We start from the raw sequence: 15,169 nt of genomic DNA on the forward strand, positions 1-15,169 counted from the left end.
TGGTTGAGAGTCTGCCTGCTAATGCAGGGGACACGAGTTCGAGCCCTGGTTTGGGAAGATCCCACATGCCACGGAGCAACTAGGCCCGTGAGCCACAACTACTGAGCCTGCGTGTCTGGAGCCTGTGCTCCGCAACGGGAGAGGCCGCGATAGTGAGAGGCCCACGCACCGCGATGAAGAGTGGCCCCCGCTTGCCACAACTAGAGAAAGCCCTTGCACAGAAACGAAGACCCAACACAGCAAAAATAAATAAATTAATTAATAATCTCCTACCCCCAACATCTTCTTTAAAAAAAAAAAAGTGTCCCAGCTTGGATGATACATTGTATGGTTACCTTACAAATGGGGAACAGCAGTGGGGAACAACCAGGTCAGAGGGGTTCACTCTATGGTCCCTCTGTCTTCCTTGAAATGCAGTATAACTTATACGCTTTCTCCTTTGATCAACAGACTCAGTTCAGCTTTGTCTTCTTGTTATGAGTAACAGCTACCATTTTTGAATTCTCATTTAATCCTCACAACTCTATCATTAGTCCCAATTTAAAGATGAAGAAGCAGGTACAGAAGGACAAGTGACTTAAGTAGTAGAGGCAGGGCTTCAACACAGGTCTGTTTGACTCCATAATCCAGGACCCACTGGAGAATCTCCATGTGAACCTGCCCAAACCACAGGGCTTAGGATCTATGATAATGTCATACTAGGACACTGCACAACACTCTGATTTCACTCCCTTTTCTGTAGCAGAGGGAGGAAAAGTTCATGGTATCCCTGTTCTCTTCCACATGGTCTCAAAGTCCCCCAACATAGTCCATACTACAAATTTCAGAGAGACATCCTATCATTGGAGTATGTCCTTCAGACATTGTGCTCAAGTCATCAACCATCTTTTCATTCTTTTACTCTTAGATGCCTCTTACCATGGTTTTCTTACATGAAAATCCCATGAAGCAACTATCCTGGTGGACTTGGGATTTTGAATAATTGGTCCATTCACAGGAGAGCCCTGGGAAAATACAAGCAGGAGTCTTCCCATTAAGGAAGAATTTGATCAGAGCCAGGCAGAGGGTCAAGGACAAACTCAAAGGCCTGTGTGAAGTTCCAAGAGGACCCCAGTCCCAACAAATTGCTAGAGTTTTGAGTGAAGAAACTGAGGCAAAAGACTGGGCTTTTGTAGCTAATTGATACCTGGAGCCTGGAGAGAATTACAGAAGAAAGAAAGGAAAGAAATAGGAATGGTTACAATTTGGAGGCCAGTCTCGGGTGTACTAGGAAAGACTAGAATAAGGAGAAGGAGGTGACGGATGACAAAAAGCCTCTTTAGTAGCCTTACATGTTTATTTAATAGAAATAATCAACAGGAACAGACATAAACACAAGGGACTGCACAATTCTCAAGTTCAGAGGCAGCAAGAACCTACTTCTCTCCTTCCTTCAGCAACAGCATTTTTATCCAATAGGTTAGCCTTCCCTACTTCCTTCATGCTCTGAAGAAAAAGTAGGTGCTGCTTGTCCTAACAAGAGCTGACAGGAAGTGCTCAGTGGAGTCACTGTCTCATAAGCCACTCCCAGAGAATTCAGCTCTCAGTCCCTGGCTACACTCTGCCAGCCCCAAGGGTGATGGCACGGAGGTGGGCAACTGCTGTTTTCCTCTGAACAGGTCTCCTGCTTCTCTTCATCCTCAGCTCTCTCTTCAGCCTTGTTCACTTTGGCCATCAGGCTCTACATAGGCAGAGGGGATGATGTCAGGCCTTCAGGCATCTCATGGACTAGGTTCTTGAGAAGGAGAGGGAGAAGGGGATCCAAAAGGCCATCCCTAGCTGCTTGGCCATGGTACTGGCACCTGAGTATCTGGTTATCTTTTAGTTCTCATGCTGAGGGTTCACAAGTCAAGAAAAATGTGTGATCTAGTCTGGCTACTCCCTAACTCCAGGCCACGAGCTTGGTCACATGGACAGATGGAAAGCCCCCAAATAATTGGGTGTCCTGTCAGTGTAATCTACAGAGAGGGATGATAAAACACAAAGAGCTCTCCCTACTCCTCAACTCAAAGATGCCCAGCTAGAATAGAGCCTGTAGGCTATACTTGATCTTCAGTGACCAGAACTTGGTGGCCATACTCTTGAGGAGCAGAATGGGATGGCGGTAATCAGTGTAGCAGTTGATACCTTGTATCAGCTACTGGATTGTGAGGAAGGGCTCCTTGTCTTTAGCCCTGTTACTGAAGCAAAGGTAGACCTAGGTGTACACATGGTACTTGCCACCCTGACTGAGCCAAAGTGCCTCTGCCTGGTAGGTGAGGTTGTGCAGGGAAGACAGCAGATCTTGGGGCTTCCAGTTGTGTAGGAGTGATGACTGGGGCAGCTCCTCAGGATGGATTGGAGTTTCTGGAAGGAAAAGAGTAGCGGGTGGCTGTTAAGGATGAAGGAGACCTTTAGCCTAGAGTTCCATCAGCTCTTCGGACTCAACTCACCTCTATCCCAGCCTTCCAAAGGACCTGAAGGTTTTTTAAACAGAAGAGCAACTTGTTTAAATTGTCTAAAGAACCACAGACCTAGGTTTGCGACTGGGCTGTACCACTCACTAGCCAGGTAACCTTGAGCAAGGGATTTTAACTTCTCTAAGACTCCACTTCCTCAAAACGTAAAACAGGGTAAATAATTTCTACTTTAATGTGGAGATTATATTAGACAATGTAGGAAGAGTACCTGGGACAGTTTGGCACATAGGGGACGTTCAACAAACAGAAGTTATTACTCTTATTACTGAAAGGAAGACCAAATGAATTAGCTAAATTTTCAAGCCCCTCTATTACATGGCCTTAACCTGTGTTTCAGACTTGGTCTCCTACTGCTTCTCTATTGTGGCTTTCAGCTCCAACTGCATGGGACAAATTCCTGTCTCCTCGTCCTGTCCATGTGTGCTTCCACTTCTATGGCTTTGATCATGCTCTTCCCCAGCTCAGATTGTCATCACTCTCCTCTCTGCCTAAGCAAATCCAGCCCATCCTTCACATTCCCATCCATCCAGGAGGCAGAGCTGCAGGGCAACAGAGTGAGGTGAGCAGAGGTGAGTGAGGAAGGGGTGGCCAGCTGCCCCTCAGATGCACTGGCAGTGTCCATCCTGGCTCTTGTTGGGAAAGTGGAAAAATAAGCCTCATTGGTAAAGAGCATGGGACAGAGGTGGGACAGTGGTGCAGAAAAACACCATTTGAAATTTCTTTCTGAGACCTCTGTGTCCTTAGATTGACACAGAGGGAAGGGATTGCAGGCCACTCCAGTTAATTAGCCCACACCCTCCCAACAAGAATCTAAGTTCTCAAGGTCCATAGACCAAGTGCTTCTGGGACGCAGAACTGAGACCAATTAGAGTTAAATTTTCTGGAAATTTACTTTTAACTACTTTGACAAAAAGAGTGGGATCCATGTGTGTGTATCTGGTTAGTGTTGATCAACATCCTAGGAGCTTTTGGTTAACATCTGAAGTATCTTAATTAGAAATGCACAAGCCATGTGTTAGTTTTCATTTGAAGAAGCCCACACTCCAGAGGGCTGTCACCAATACTTAAGTTTTCTCCAGTTGATACCAGAGATTGTGAAATAGCATAATGCAAATTAGAAATGATTTTTTCATTGGTGAAATGAATGCTGCTCAAGACATGTAGACTGGCTAGAAATACACGGGCTCTCCCACCTTATGTACAGGCTACAAGAATTTAACCAGCCCAGTAGCATAATTCCTGTGGAATGGTGCCTCTAGGCTTGCAAGTCCCAACTGGTCCAGTGTTCTGAGGCTTACTGCAGCATTTGTCACCGGAATCCTACTATTAAAAGATGTCACATGTCCTTTGCCTCCTTCTGCTACAGGAGGACACAGCAAAAAGACAGCTATCTATGAACCAGGAAGCAGTCCTCACCAGACACTGAATCTGTTAGCACCTTGATCTTGGACTTTCAGCCTCTAGAACTCTTTTTCTTGCAGCCACCTTCTTCCCTGTATATGAACTGGTGCCTTGCTGGGAGGAGAAGCAACAGCAGCCAGCAGCATCTCACCACGTTGCCCACAGATAGCAGCCCTTCCACAAAGGAAACAACATATGATGACCACAAACAACTTCCTGCCCATAGTCCTCAAGATCCAAGCCATCAGTAAGTTCCAGGATATTCACAGCTGTTTTGTTCACTGATGTAGCCCCAGTGTCCAGGACACAATCTGGCATGTAGAATATCTTGAGAATATTTGTTGAATGAGAAAGCAAACCAGTCTTAAGTCTGACCTTACAGGTGAGTTACCCCCTTGGAATTAGTGACACTGCCTCTGGAAACACCTGTTAGAAGTAGCTTATTTTCTATGAACACCACACAACAGAAGGGAAACTCTTAGTCTCCATCATTCTAAGTGTCTGCATGAAATAACACATGATCCTGAAACTCAGTTTAACAGAATTTTCTTAAAGACTACAGATTCTCAGTTTCTCTAGTCTCTTAGATGAAGGTACCAATTCAGGTCATTCAACATTTTCTAAACGCCTACTGTGTTCAATATGGGCTGTATATTACTGGCCCATCTTTTCAAAACCAACAATCATCAGCATGATACATTCATTTACATTTATATTAAATTATTTTCTCAGATCTAACCAAAAATGTTGAAAGTCATGGTTGACAAAAATTAAAACAGTAAACACAGAGATAACTTTTTCAGTTAATATAAGTAGGATGTGAATTTTCTTTTTCATACTGGAAGCAAGTAAAACACACATACACACACAATTACCAAAATAAAATAGAACCTCTGGGAAAAAAAAATACACAACAAAACGATGTCACATGAAAAGCACTAACAGGGAATCTAAAGGGATCTGAGATTTTAGTGAACTTATAGAAGAGGCCATATTTTTGTGCCTGCTTATTCTCTCCCTTATACTCTACATCTAGTCTGTCAGCAAATCCTGGTGGTTTGACCTTGGAGATATTTATCCAGAATGCGACCACTTTTCACCATGCCCACTGCCATCATTCTGGTGCAAGCCGCCAGGAATCACCTTTAACATGATTGCAAGAGTCTGCCAATTGGACTTCCTGTTCTGCCTTAGACTCCCTTAAGTCTTTCTTTATCCATAGAGCACCCAGAATGTTCCTTTTAAAATAGACATCACATAAGTCAGGTCATATCACTTCTCTGCTCAAAACCCTCCAATGACTTCCTGTCTCATTCAGAAGAAAAGCCAAACTGCTAACCATGGCTCCCAAGAACATAGGGGATCTGGTGCTCCGCTCACCCGCCAATCTCCATAGTTAGTCTTACTTTATTACTCTTTCTGCTCATTCGCTCCCCTCCAGCCTCATTGGCCTCCTCACTGTTCCTCAAGTATTCCAGGCACCAGGCACCCTCTCTTCTCAGGCCCTCCTCACTTGCTTTTTTCTTTGCCTGGAATGTTTGCCCCCAGAGAGGTGAATGGCTATTTCCCTCACTTTCTTCAGCTCTTTACCCAAAAATCTTTTTCTTCTTCTTTTTTTAAATAATAACAGCTGCTGTTTTTAAAAAATAATTAATTAATTAATTAATTAGGCTGCGTTGGGTCTTCACTGCTGTGCACGGGCTTTCTCTAGTTGTGGTGAGCGGGGACTACTCTTCGTTGCGGCGCGTGGGCTTATTGTGGTGGCTTCTCTTGTTGCGGAGCATGGGCTCTAGGCACGCAGGCTTCAGTAGTTGTGGCGCATGAGCTCAGTAGTTGTGGCACGTGGGCTCTAGAGTGCAAGCTCAGTAGTTGTGGTGCACGGGCTTAGTTGCTCCGCGGCATGTGGGATCTTCCCGGAGCAGGGCTCGAACCCGTGTCCCCTGCATTGGCAGGCAGATTCTTAACCGCTGTGCCACCAGGGAAGTCCCAAAAGTCTTCTTCTTAATGAGGCTTTCTCTAGCCATACTACCTCCATTCCAATGCTTCTTATTCCCCTACCCTGTTTTATTTCTCTCCTTAAAACTTGCAAGAATCTAACATAGTATTTATTTTACTAATTTCTTTTTTTGTTGTTGGGGGTAGGAGTTTATTAATTAATTAATTAATTTTTGCTGTGTTGGGTCTTCATTTCTGTGTGAGGGCTTTCTCTAGTTGTGGCAAGCGGGGGCCACTCTTCATCGCGGTGCGCAGGCCTCTCACTATCACGGCCTCTCTTGTTGCGGAGCACAGGCTCCAGACGCGCAGGCTCAGTAGTTGTGGCTCACGGGCCTAGTTGCTCTGAGGCATGTGGGATCTTCCCAGACCAGGGCTCGAACCTGTGTACCCTACATTAGCAGGCAGATTCTCAACCACTGCGCCACCAGGGAAGCCCCTATTTTACTAATTTCTTATTTGTTTTTTACCTCCCCTCGGAGAATGTAAGCTCCACAAGTGCAGGAATTTTTGTGTCTGCTTTATTTCCCACTATTGTCTTTAGTGACTAGGGTATGCATGTAGTAGACATTCAATAAATATTTGTTGAGTGAATGAATGAATGTTTCTATAAGACTGGTATGGCAGATTAAGGCTAATAGCAAATCTTTTGCTACCCTTCTCCCTGAGAGGTAGAGTCTAATTCCCTTTGCCTTAAAGCTGGGCTAGACTTAGTGATTTGCTTGGCCAAAAGAATTCAGCAAAACTGACATTCTGGAACTTCTGAAGTTAGGTCATAAGTCATGTAGCTTTCACACAGGTTTCTTATAACACTCACTCTGGAAGCCTTAAGCTGCCATGTAAGAAATCCAACTACCCTGAGACTGTCACGCCACAGAGTTCCCATGTAGGCACCTTGCACAACAGTGTCATCTGAGCCCAGCCTTCCAGTCATCCCTACTAACGTGCCAGATATATGAGTGAAGCCATCTTGGACCCGCCAGACCATCCCAATCCACCAGCTGAGAGCAATCTCCATCATGTGGGACAGAAGAATCATCCAGCCAAACCCTGATGGAATTCCTGACTCACACAATTATGAGATATAAGAAAATGGTTGTTTTAATCCACTGAGTTCTTTTTTAAAATTTTATTGGAATATAGTTGATTTACAGTGTTGTGTTAGTTTCAGGTGTACAGCAAAGTGAATCAGTTATACATATACATATACCCACTCTTTTTTAGATTCTTTCCCCATATAGGTCATTAAAGAGTATTGACTAGTGTTCCCTGTGTTATACAGCAGGTTCTTATTAGTTATCTATTTTATATACAGTAGTGTGTATATGTCAATCCCAATCTCCCAATTTTATCCTTCCCTCCCTTTCCCCCCTGGTAACCATAAGTTTGTTTTCTACATCTATGCCTCTATTTCTGTTTTGTAAGTAAGTTCATTTGTATCACTGTTTTGATTCCACATATAAACAATATCACATGGTATCTGTCTTTCTCTGTCTGACTTCCTTAGTATGATAATCTCTAGGCCCATCCATGTTGCTGCAAATGGCATTATTTCATTCTTCTTATTTATTTATTTAATTTTGGGGCTGCACTGGGTTTTCGTTGCTGCACACAGGCTTTCTCTAGTTACAGTGAGCAGGGGCTACTCTTCGTTGCGGTGCGTGGGCTTCTCATTGTGGTGGCTTCACTTGTTGTGGAGCATGGGCTCTAGGTGCACAGGCTTCAGTAGTTGTAGCACGCGGGCTCAGTAGTTGTGGCTCATGGGCTCTAGAGCGCAGGCTCAGTAGCTGTGATGCACGGGCTTAGTTGCTCCACGGCATGTGGGATCTTCCTGGACCAGGGATCAAACCCATGTCCCCTGCATTGGAAGGCGGATTCTTAACCACTGCACCACCAGGGAAGTCCATATTTCATTCTTTTTTATGTCAGGCATTAAGTTCTGGGGAGGCTTGTTACACAGCCATAGATAATTAGGACCCCCAGGAAATATGAACCTATCTTTCTCAAAAGCCCTTCCTGGATGCCTGGGGAAGCAACTCACGTTTCTGGATACTGTGCTAGAGAATATTATCAGTCCCTTGAAGGAAAGCTAGACAACTCTGAGAAGACCAACTTCTGGTATGCCCCACCCCATCCCCATATTAGGGGCAGAGGGCAGAGGCTAGAAGGAGGAGGCTGTCGTCACTGGACAGCCTTTCAACCTTCTCAGGTCACTCGCTCACTGAGGACACATATTTCTTTTCTTTTTTTTTTTTTTACATCTTTATTGGAGTATAATTGCTTTACAATGGTGTGTTAGTTTCTGCTTTATAACAAAGTGAATCAGTTAAACATATACATATGTTCCCATATCTCTTCCCTCTTGCGTCTCTCTCCCTCCCACCCTCCCTATCCCACCCCTCTAGGTGGTCACAAAGCACCAAGCTGATCTCCCTGTGCCATGCGGCTGCTTCCCACTAGCTATCTATTTTACGTTTGGTAGTGTACATATGTCCATGCCTCTCTCTCGCTTTGTCACAGCTTACCCTTCCCCCTCCCCATATCCTCAAGTCCATTCTCTAGTGAGGACACATATTTCTTAATACTGTCAGCCAGCTTGAGGCATATCTGGTCAGAAGTCAGGGGACACTGGCAGGCCCTTGAGCAACTGTAAGTATTTCAATTCTTCAGGACTTCCAAGTGGTTGGCTCTTTAAGAAAAAACATAACAAACCCATGACTTAACCTTCCAGATAGTAGGAAGCTGAGCCTGAATTACAACAGTGTTATCTGTCCCTGACCTTGTTCCAAAGGAACCTGAAGAGGAAAGAGAGGCCCGTTCACTAGTTACACTTTCTAGTCAGGTCTAATTCCCTTTTAAAAGTGGAAGATTCATCATGATGATCATTTTGTAATATGTAGAAGTATTGAATCACCATGTTGTGTACCTGGAACTAGCATAGTGTTATAGGTCAATTTTACTTCAATTAAAAAAAGAAAGAGAAAAAAAACCAGTGCTTAACATCCTTGAGTGTATTTCAAGCTTTAACCTGAAAAAAAGTCATATGTATAACATTTATTTATTACTGATAAATAAATATATTTTTACATTTTCTTGTTAGCTTTGAGGCAAACCTTATGTCTACTCACCAAGAGGCAGTTATAATCCGGAATGTAGAGTGTGATCCATTTAAACCAGATCAATTTGAAGTAGGTCCAGGCCTAGAGTCCTTGGTCCAGCACTAGAAACTGACCAGATGCCTATTATTAAAATAAATTCTTTTTTTAAAATTTGGCTGGGCAAGACTTTTATTGGGTACAAGATGATCATTTTTGATAAAGAATTATAGTAGAGATCTTAAATGAAGATAACAAAGCTCAAAGAAGTTTGGTCAAAAGACCAAAGCAGGGCTTCCCTGGTGGCGCAGTGGTTGGGAGTCCGCCTGCCGATGCGGGGAACACGGGTTCTTGCTCTGGTCCGGGAGGATCCCACATGCTGTGGAGCGGCTGGGCCCGTGAGCCATGGCCACTGGGCCTGCGTGTCCGGAGCCTGTGCTCCGCAGCGGGAGAGGCCACAGCAGTGAGAGGCCCGCATACCACAAAAAAAAAAAAAAAAAGACCAAAGCAGATCCAGACTTGCCACCTGCCTTGGAATATGGGATTATTACCTGTTACCATTTCTCTGCAGTGCTTCAAGATGCTACTTGTCACAGGGCTTAAGAAGCAACTGTCCCCTAAATAATGGTACCTGCCTCAGAGGGTTATTAGGGAGACTGAATAAATACGAAATAGTGCCTGGCATATAATAAGCTATTATTGAAGGCCCCGGGAATCCTATACTGCTGCTCATAGTTCTTGCTTGTCTGAATACTGGAGGGGTAGGTAGGCTGGGGTAGCCGTGTCTGGAAGGTGTCTAGAAGGGCACCACATGATATACAGAAGGATTCTCAGTCCTGAATCTGCCCTAGCCTCAAGAGCCCAGGAGGAATCCACCTTTGCCCCACTGACAACCCTCCCTCAGGACAATGGTATGAGGACAAGAAAGAACTACCCTTAAATCAAGGATAGAAACCCAGGGAAGCCAAGAGGTGCTCAGCACTGTGCTTTTGACACAGAAAGCCCTACCCTATGAACACCAGCGCTTGTGTTTGTGTCCCCCTCTCCCTTTTAGTTCCAAAGGTACTGAAGCCTCTAACTCTGATCTTTTACAGCACCAGTACCAGGCATTTATCAGAAGAGGCCAAGCCTCAGGTTTTCATACAGCCCTCCCAGTAGTGTAAAAGTAAATGTCAGTAATCTCATTGGGCTCTTAACCTGCGACCCAGCCTATAGCATAAGTTGCAGTGCCTTGGCCAGTACTGTAGTAGGTCTTGCTCTTCTCCAGATATGGTGAAATGAAACACCTTGCTTCAGGTCCATTCCCTGTATCTACTTGCATTTCCCCTCAATATAATTTCCTGATTCTGAGGCAGCTCTCACACCTCATTTTCCCCTAAAGAGGGAAAGCAAAAAGTAAATTTCTCTTACGCTCAAAGGCTAATGCCTCCCTAAAATGAAGAATCAACAAGGTCTCAGCTCAAGTTTAATAAAACTACAAAAAACCAAAGCAATACCCTACTACTATACACATCAGTTTGCCTGCCACATAATACAGCTCAGGCCATTCCCTCCAGAGGAAGAAAGGCTGGCCTCCCCAACCCCTGCAGGAAAGGCCTGTCCTGTCCCACACCACATCTCGGCTGAGTGTAGGGTCCTGTGTTTTAAGCATTACAATAGTACAAAATACAATAGTTTTGTTCTCATGACCACCTACTGCAACCTGGCCCTAAAATGGCCCAGTGCTCACTTCTGCTTAGAGAAATATTCTTTGCTCTTCTGGACATCAGGCTTGATGGTATCACTGCCAGGCTTCCAGCCAGCTGGGCACACTTCCCCATGTTTGTCAGTAAGCTGGAAGGCCTGAACTAGTCTCAGTGTCTCATCCACAGAACGGCCAACAGGAAGGTCATTTATGGTGATCTGTCAAAGGATACCTTTATCATCAATAATAAAAAGGCCCCTGAATGAGACGCCTTCATGGGCCTTTGAGACCCCATATTCCTGAGCAGTGGTGTGCTTGGGGTCTGATATAAAGGGGATGTTCATGGGTCCCAGTCCTCCTTGTTTCTTGGGTGTGTTGATCCATGCCAGGAGACAGAAGTGAGAATCCACAGAAGCACCAATCACTTGGCAGTTGAGTTTCTTAAATTCTTCTGCCCTATCTCTGAAAGCAATGATCTCTGTGGGGCATACAAAGGTGAAGTCAAGAGGGTAAAAGAAGAACACAACATATTTCCATTTGTAATCAGATAGACTGATATCTTTGAACTGACCATCTGGCATTACAGCAGTTGCTTTGAACTGGGGGGCATGGTGTCCAATTTTGGCATTTCCTGAAGACATATTGCTATCAGCAGTTCTCATAGACAAACCACAGAAGACAGTCAGGAAAGAGACACGCCAAAAGAAATTCTTTGTATCCTCAAAAAAAAAAAAAAAAAAGGACTCTAGTGGAAAGATCCTCACCTCCCCCAGCTCAGCCATCAACTTGCTGTGGGGACCTTCTGTAAGGCATTTCATCTCTCTGGGCCTCAATCTTCTCATATGTAAAATAGAGATGTCTTTCAGCATTTTAGAAGCTCCAGTTAGTCTGGGCTCAAAGAAAGGGAAAGAAAGCAAGGTATGAGGTAGTGTCTAAAATGCTAAGGTGACTTCAGCAAAAGTGCAATAGTCGTCCTAAGTCCTATTAGCTCAGAGTCCACAAGTCCTGGCCTTTTCTTCTACCCCCTTCTCCATCTTCCCTCTTATCCCTGGTGTAAGGCTGTGTTTGGTTCTGAGACCTTCATTCCATCAATAAATATGTATGGCGATGGAAGCCCCAAGATTCAGATTGCCTCATTTCCTGTTCTCAAGTACCCCTCACAACCATACCCCTCCACTTCTCATTTCCTTCCACTGCCTACACATACCTGCCCTCTCTTCGGTAAGTGGTCCTCAGTGGGGGCGGGAGTGAAGGTGGGGGTCCATATTGCTCCCTAGAAGGCATTTTGGGAAATATACGGTGGTACTTTTGGTTGTCACAACAACCGGGGGGGTGGGCAGGGTTCAGGGTTGCTAAGTCTTGCAGTGCACATGATGGTCTTATCTCATGTGACTTTTGAATGTCTGCTAGACATTCATGTAGGTGAAAAGACTGTTTATGATTATCCGAGCTTATAACACAACTCCATACTAAACAAAAACACCAAGTATTTTTATACAGTTTAAATTAACACTGAAGTTTTCAAAAATGCAACAATCATGTAAATCAAGGGAAGATTGTGCGTTGTTTTATTCAGAATTTTACCAAGAGTTGTTCATCATTTGGAAAACCACAATGTAACCAAAAGTAAGGTCCAGCTGCTCACCTCTCAAAAGGCAATAAAGAGGCAAGTTGGTGGAAGGGAAAATTTGCTTTATTTTGGATGCCGGCAACCCGGGAGGAGGGCAAACTCCTGTCCAAAGGCCGGCTACCCCCAACCCCCAACAACCAGTGTGCAAGAGCTTTTATAGACAGAGTGGGGGGGCTACATGCAGAAGCAAGAGTCAGCTCTGACAGTCCTCTTGAAGTTGGTCATGTGGTGGTCTGACCAGCATCATCTTGATTGTTTTTTTTTTTGTTTTTTTTTTGCTGTACGTGGGCCTCTCACTGCTGTGGCCTCTCCCGTTGTGGAGCACAGGCTCCGGACGCTCAGGCTCAGCGGCCATGGCTCATGGGCCCAGCCGCTCCGCGGCATGTGGGATCCTCTCGGACCGGGGCACGAACCCGTGTCCCCTACATCGGCAGGCAGACTCTCAACCACTGCACCACCAGGGAAGCCCTTGATGTTTTAAGTACAGTTAACCTTCAGTTCCAGGGTCGGTTTGTTCCCATTTCCTTGAGCGCAATTCTCAGAATTGTGGCTGCTTATGTCATGCTTACAGTCTGGTCATCCTGTAGTTAACTTCTTCTATATGGTGGGGGTTTCAATATCTACAAGATAGCTCACAGGATATGGCTCAGAATATTATCTATAGCCCATGAAGAGGAACTTAAGGTCCTTGATTATGCTTAGTGACTATTATTATTTAGTCTTGGACTGTTTTCCTTTGTTTCTGAATTTTCTCACTCTCTGATTAAATTTATTCTTTTTTTTGAGCTATTTTATTTATTTATTTATTTAAATTTATTCTTTAATAAAAGTTTTTCCACAGACAAAAGGCAGGCAGAGGACATTGTGGGAGGGACCATAGGGTCCTGCTCCATTTCAACATCACTATGACAATGCCATTTGTGGTATTTGAGTGACCAATACAACACACCGGTATCAGTTAGCATTTTCAGGTGGAGGCCACTGACTTCATTATGTCTTCCAGTATAGTCATGATTAAGCATTTAGATATTGAAATATGTTTTATTTTGTTAAAAATATAATTTTATGTCCTTAATATTACAGTTAGGACATTATGCTCATCTTTTCAAAGTAGGTATATAGGTAAGTTACTTATCCACAAACTCCATTTCAGGAAAATAAAAGGGTATTACAAAATATTTGTTATAAAGTCATTATTGAGTTTGATGGTTGAGAATAACTATCTTAGAGATTCCTTTTTTTTTATTTTTTTTTATTTTTTTTTATTTTTTTTTTTATTTTTTTTTGTGGTACGTGGGCTTCTCACTGTTGTGGCCTCTCCCGTTGCGGAGCACAGGCTCCGGACGCACAGGCTCAGCGGCCATGGCTCACGGGCCCAGCCGCTCCGCGGCATGTGGGATCTTCCCGGACCGGGGCACGAACCCGTGTCCCCTGCATCGGCAGGCGGACTCTCAACCACTGCGCCACCAGGGAAGCCCGAGATTCCTTTTTTAATAATCCTCAATTCTTGTTCATGAGCCTGTCTCCTGGCTTCAAGTTGTCTATGCTTCACAGCTGACATCCTCTACTTTCATGCTTTACAATTCCCTCAAAATTCATGTATAGTTTGTGGTATCCAACCTTCAAGATGGCCCCCGATGGGGTAAGGGGGGGAGGGATGAATTGGGAGATTGGGATTGACATGTACACTCTACTGTATATAAAACAGTAAACTAATAGGGACCTACAGTACAGCACAGGGAACTCTACTCAGTATTCTGTAATGGCCTATATGGGGAAAGAATCTAAAAAAAATGTTGATATATGTATATGTATAACTGATTCACTTTACTGTATATGTGAAACTAGCACAATATTGTAAATCAACTATACTCCAATAAAAATTAAAAAAAAAGATGACCCCCTGCCTGCTGATATTCATACCTTTGTGTAGTCCCCTCCCACACTGAATAAGGTTGACCTGTGTAATCAACAGTATATTGTGAAAATGATGGAATACTGTTAAGGCTAGGTCATAAACGACTTTACAGCTTCTGCCTGTCTCTCCCTCTTGGATCACTCTTCCTGGGGACAGCCTGCTGCCACGTGATGAGGACACTTAAGCAGCCCTATGGAGATGAGGAACTGAGGCCTCCTGCCAACAACCAGAACCTTGCCAGCCATGTAAGTAAGCTATCTTGGTAATGAATCCTCCAGCCCCAGCCAAATCTTCAGATGATGGCAAGCCCAGCTGACATCTTGACTACAATCTCAAGAAAGACCCCTAGTCATCAACAAGCTATTACCAGATTCATGACCAGTATCAACTGTGTGAGATAAATATTTATTGCTTTTTTTATTTTCTGATTTCAGAGCCTATGCCTTTTTTAAAAAAATTGGAGTATAGTTGATTTACATTGTTGTGTTAGTTTCAGGTGTACAACACGGTGATTCATATATATATATATATATATATATATATATATAATATTAGTTATATATATATATATTCTTTTTCAGATTCCTTTCCCTTATAGTTTATTACAAAATATTGAATATAGTTAATTCCCTGTGCTATACAGTAGGTCCTTGTTGTTTATCTTATTTTATATATAGTTGTTATTTATTTTATATATAGTTGTGTGTATCTGCCAATTCCAACCTCTAAATTATCCCTCTCCCTTTATTGTTATTTTAAGCCACTAAGTTTGGGGATATTTTGCCAGTGATGACTGACCTTTTTTTTTTTATTGAAGTGTAGTTGATTTACAATGTTGTGTTAGTTTAAGGTGTGCAGCAAAGTTATTCAGATGTATATATATGTATATTTATATACATGTATATATTCATTCTTTTTCATATTATTTTCCATTATAGGTTATCACAAGTT

The 15,169-nt window shown here is 43.5% G+C and overlaps 1 pseudogene across 1 annotated transcript; it reads right to left on the minus strand.

Annotated features, from left to right (window-relative positions):
- Window positions 1-10,664: 10,664 nt before the first annotated feature.
- On the minus strand, window positions 10,665-11,332 carry LOC309797115 (peroxiredoxin-1-like; annotated as a pseudogene). Its single transcript has one exon. The product of its transcript is annotated as a peroxiredoxin-1-like (transcript).
- Between the last annotated feature and the right edge of the window lie 3,837 nt (window positions 11,333-15,169).

This window comes from Mesoplodon mirus (assembly GCF_964341445.2).
Source record: "Mesoplodon mirus genome assembly, chromosome: X".
NCBI classification, from domain to species: Eukaryota; Metazoa; Chordata; class Mammalia; order Artiodactyla; family Ziphiidae; genus Mesoplodon; species Mesoplodon mirus.